Consider the following 5,843-nt stretch of genomic DNA (forward strand, 5'->3'; position numbering starts at 1 on the left):
AAGGAGAGAGCAAACCCAACTGTGGAAGAAAAGCTTCTAGAATTCTTAACTTGTGGGAGCTTCACAACTTCCTTTCACAAGTCCAAGAAAGATATTTACAAAATGTGTCATTGTTAAGATCCAAACAAAACAGACAGGCATGAACGTGTCTTGAACATAACCCAGAGCCACTGGAAGAATCTTAGGACACTGAATCTAGCACTGGAGTGTGAAGTACAATTTAAACTGTCTGATGCCAGTTTATCTTTTAATTTTTCCCATTTATTTATTTAGTTGGGGAGAAGCCACACACATGCTACAGCTATATGTAGAGGTCACAGGAAAACTTAGAGGAGTTGGTTCTCTCCTTCCATTATGCATGTCCCAGAAATGGAAATCAGCTGGTCAGGACTGGCAACAAATACCTTTTACATACTTAGCCATCTTGCTTGTGGTGATACCAGTTTATATTTATGTTTTATTTGGTTGTTTTGTTTTGTTTAAACAGAGTTTCCTCATGTAGACAGGATGTAGGGTTTCTGAGTTTGTTGCCAGCTTGTTTTATCTTAGGAACTTGTAATGAATTTTGTTTCATCTTTCAACTGTAGGTTCAAAAACTTATTTAAAGTCATCATTCTTTGTGTCAGTGTTAAAACTCAGCACACTGCAAAACCAAATTTCCTTTCCCGTCACATAATGCTTCCCTGTAGATGTGTAGAAAAGAGATAAAAGAAAGAGAGAAGGGAGCTAAGCTATTCGATGACCCAGACCTGTTTTTCAAAGGAAGAAAGTTTCTGGCACAGAGTTGTGGTTTTAAATTGGCCTTACAATCAGTATTCAAAATGGTCAGTGTTTTCTGATAGATATCCCAAGAAACCCAACAGGAGATTAATTCTCCAGACAAGTTGCATGTTTACTTGCATAAATGCTCTGATCTACAAAATCTAAAACTTACACACGCCTTCTATAAATATTTACACTTCACCTTATAAAAATATAGGTGATCTGGGCAAGAGGCAGTGGCAAATACACTACTCACATCTTCTATCCACTGCTCTCTTCCCCTTCCCTCCCTCCCTCCCTCCCTCTCCTCTCCCTCTCCCCCATATGTTTATTCACTAATCTCCCCTAAGTTATCACAGTACCAAAGACTGTGAAAGAATTTTATCTACTTATTCACACAATTTTTAGATGCACCAATTCACATGACAAAATGTTCACATAAGAGAAGGGAAACACAGTTGTTTTTTATCTTTTCCAACTGACTTTGAGGTAAATTATTTTGGATAATAATACAAATGGCAGGAAATGACAGTAATTATCTCTTACTTTCTTATGGCAAAAAAAGTATTGAGAAATCCCAGACTTCCCTGTGCTTTCATAAAATATCCACAAAACTCAAATTAATGTGAATAATTTTATGTGTCAACTTGACTGGGACCCAGGAAATACAAATTAAGCCTTATTTCTGGTTATGTCTAAGGGTACATCTCTAGAAAAGATGAGTAGCATTGGGAGACTCAGCCAAGCCCAATATACACAGCATCATCCAGGCCACTTAGGGCTCAAATAGAACAAAAAGTGAAGAAATGGAAACTTATAGTACTTGCTACCTTCCTGTCTATCTGAACCAGGGCATGACAAAGAAAACTCAGGTACACCAAAAATGTTGCATAAGTAGCTATCTGCATAAAGTAGACATGAAATGAATAAATTTCATGTCTAGGCTTACTTCCCATTCCCAGATATCTCATTAAATTCAAATTTCAATATTTGAAAGAATTTGGAACTTTAAAACATTGAATAATCAATATAAAAACTGTATTTTCAGTTTGTATTTCTAGTGATATTCAAGACTGAATATGCCATATTAAACATGCAATAAAGGGTTACTCTGAGAAATCTATGTTTCTATGTTGAAAAAATAAATGAAACAATTAAAACATAGAATCCCAATGGAAAGATATGTTGTACTTTTATCTCTTTGTGAACATGTTCATCCCTTTAACCTGATGTTAATTTTAAGGTTATAAACTAAAATGAAAATTTCAAAGATGATCTAAACAGATACATAGTATGAGAAAAATTTAAGGGTGTGTATTTACCAAGCTGACAGCTACATTTTTAGATTTAATGTGCTCAAATATTTGAGCAAAGAAAATTAACTGATGCTGGCACAAATATATGTACCAAAAGAATGGGTGGGTGAGGTTCTTTCTGATATCTTTACATGCTTGTTGCCATTCTTTCCCACACTAAAACAAAACTTGTAATCACATGTATATTTACTGCACACAAACATGTATGCACACACAGGCACACAGTCTTTTCACAGAAAGTCAGCAAAATAATTAAAAACTATAATAACATTATTCCAGGCTCTTCCATCTTCCAAAGTTTCCATTAAGAAGTTAGCAGTATTCTGGAAGATTTTCATTTATATTCAACATGGTTAGACTTCTAAACTGAAATAATTCCTCACTGTTCCCTTGCTAAATTTTTTAATGGATTTTTTTCATACAAAACTATGATTTTACCTCCCCTAATTCCTTCCAGATCATCCCTACTTCCCCACCCATCCAATCTATACTCTTCCTTTCTCCTCATTAGAAAACAAACAGGCAGCTGAAAAATAATAATAAATAATAAAATAAAAATACAAGCAGAATGTGAAAAAAAAGAAAAAAAAAGAGCCAAAGAAAAAGCACAAAAAACACATACAGGTACAGATATGCATATACACATACAGAGAAAACCCATAAAAACAAAATCAAAAACCATAATAAATAAGCAAAAGAACTTTTTAAAAGCTGCCCAAAGCATTATGTGACCAATAAATAAGTAAATAAATAAACAACAATGACAACAAAAACACCAAACTTCCATTGAGTTATTGTTGTGTTGGCCATATACTGCTGGCCATTGGGCCTGCCATTCAGTTTGGTTTATGTACCTAGTGAAACTCTGTTGGAGAAAAGTAAGGCTTCCTCTGTGTACATTTACCAATTGAAGATAGCTTCTGGGTTAGGGATGAAGAATTATGTCCTATTCCCCTCTCAGCACTGGGACCACATTAGGTCCAAACCTATGCGCATGCTACCACAGTCACTGTGAGTTCAGGTGTGTATCAGCCCTGTCACATCTAGAAGGCTTTGTTTCCTTGGTGTCTTCAATTCCCTGTAGTTCTTACACTCTTTCTAGCTCTTCTTCTACGGGATCCCCTGAGCTCTGAGGGGAAGGATTTGATGAAGACATCCCATTTAGGATTGAGTGTTCCAAAGTCTCTCTATATATATTGTCCAGTTGTGGGTCTCTGTGTTTGTTCATACTGAAGAAGAAAGTTACTCTGGTGATGGTTTATCTCTAACAGAATGTCCTTAGTAGCCATTTCTTTTCTTTTAGAATTGTTTTTATAGTTTTCATGCCTGGCCTATCTAATCTCAGGCTCTTGGTTACCTAAGCAGTACTAAGCATGGCTTGCATCTCATAAAGTGAGCTTTAGATCCCATCCAGCTGCTAAAGTGCATTTGTGGTGGCATTGTAGAGTAGAGATTTGAGAATACAAATTCTTATTTTAAAGATACCATAGCTTAGGACAAAGATAAAGCTACTTTCTCCATCTGATGATTCTTTCTCTGAAAGAAAACTACCACCAAGCAATAGGGATTCCTCCCAATAGCCCTACGATCCCAATCTTTTTGTTTCTAGTTTATTTACTCATATATATTTTCATATTTTCTATAGTAACAGCTTGTTTATCATTAGGTTACTTGTTTTAGTAGACCTGAGGACACAACCCTATTGTTTAACTGCACACTATATGAGATATTTTGAATAAAAAATCAACTATGAAACTGCAGAATATTCTCAAAAATCCCATCAGAGGGAAAAATGATTTGAAGAGAATAAGAATTTCTCTTCCACTTTCATAATGTTACAACAACGAAGCAAATGACGAACAGCCAACTGTTCATATGTAAAACATAAATATTGTAACTAATCAAAATTACATATTATTCTCAGAAAAATGGATAAGGACGAGAGTATCAAGACTTATATTTCATATTCTGGGGAAACCCCAGGTTAAAACAGGAAGAATGAGAATGTGTCGGTCGTCTATTATGTACTTCTATTCATCGACTACAAAGCTGAATAAGTCATAAATGGTAAGAAATTCTCATCTTGAATTGTTACAATTAAAGATCTTCTAGGATATATTGTATGCATAGACTTCCCTTAGGGCAGTGCACATGGAAATGTCAATCTTACTATTTGCAGATAATTTATAAGATATTTCCCAGCATGTGTGTAAATAATAAAATCCATCCTTTAACACTCTTAGTAAGCTGTTATTTACAAAGGAAATTATGCTTAATCTATTAAAAATATTGAACTAATTTATTTTCAAACTCCACACATAGGTACAACGTATTTTCATTGTATCTATCACTATTCCATACCCTCCAACTCCTTTCATGTCTTCCTCACCTACTGCTCTCAAATTCATGCCTGACACCTCTTAGTCTATAACTATCAGTGATACACACACACACACACACACACACACACACACACACACACACAAATCATCTATATCCACTTAGCATAGCATTGCCATTGTAAACTTGGGTGTATGGATGACCACTTGGGCAGGGACAACATACCAGGTGGTTTTTCCCTGAAAAAAATTGACTCTCCCTACCTCAGCAGCCACCAACTGCCTTTACTTCTTCAAACAAAAGTGGAACTTTGTATGTTCCTTCCACATCCATCCTGGCTGACCGAGTGACATTGTTCAATTTTTGTCCAGGAAACAATATGCTGGGAGTTCATTGGTGCAACATCTTTGAAATGTCCAGAAGACACTACTTTGCAGAAGTTCTCTTAATCCTCCAGCTCTCATAGTATTTCCACCCACTCTTCTGAGACATTCCTGATAGGGGTATAGAAGTTGTATTGTAGACATCTTATTTAAGGATGCACATTCCAGAGTCAATTAATCTATGCACTTTGACATTTGTGATTTTCCATGATGGTCCATCTAGTGTAAGAAGACACTATTCTGAGGAGGGAGAGTTGCACTTATCTATAGGAATAAAGATAAACATATCCTTAAGATATAAGAAGGTAGTTGGAAGCTATCTCAGCTTAACAAAATGGTAGTAGTAGATTTTCTTCTGCGGTCTATGACCTAGATGGCCATCAACTGATGAATAGATAGTGAAAATGTAGTATATATACATAATATAATTCTTTTGACTATAAAAGAAACTGGAATAATGAAACTTGAAGGTCAAAAGATAGAACTGGAAAGGACTACAATGAACAATATAACACAAACCTAGAAAAACAAACACCACATGTTCTCTTAGTTGTGCATCCAGTTCCAAATCCTTAGATTGGAGTGTTTAACATGAAGCAATTACAGACACCATGTACTAAAAGGGGACTCTAGGAGGAAGGGGAGAAAGACCTCTAAAGAAGGGTATATATAAAACAGATGTTATAAAGGGAGAGACGGAAAAACCATGAGGAGGCAAGTAGGAAAGGAGACAGGAGGGTAAAGGGGAGGAAACAGAGAGGCAGAAGTAACATTCAGGATGCCTGAAAGGAGTCTACGGAAACCTATTTTACAATCTTTCTTAAAATACATGGACAACATTTCTTTAATGATAAATGTTAGTGATATATACAAATTTGGTGTAAGCAAACATGGAGTCTCTGGACCTGTTTGGAAGTAGAAGAGAGAGCACGAGACTACAATGTACTGATGAACATGAGTAGCAGTATATTTTAATACGTTAGTCCTGGACTACAGGGCAGAAAGCCTCAGTTTGAAAGCTTCCCTACATCTGTTTTACTCC

Source organism: Mus caroli, unplaced genomic scaffold (genome assembly GCF_978045245.1).
Source record: "Mus caroli unplaced genomic scaffold, Mus_caroli_1 scaffold_15, whole genome shotgun sequence".
Classification (NCBI taxonomy): Eukaryota; Metazoa; Chordata; class Mammalia; order Rodentia; family Muridae; genus Mus; species Mus caroli.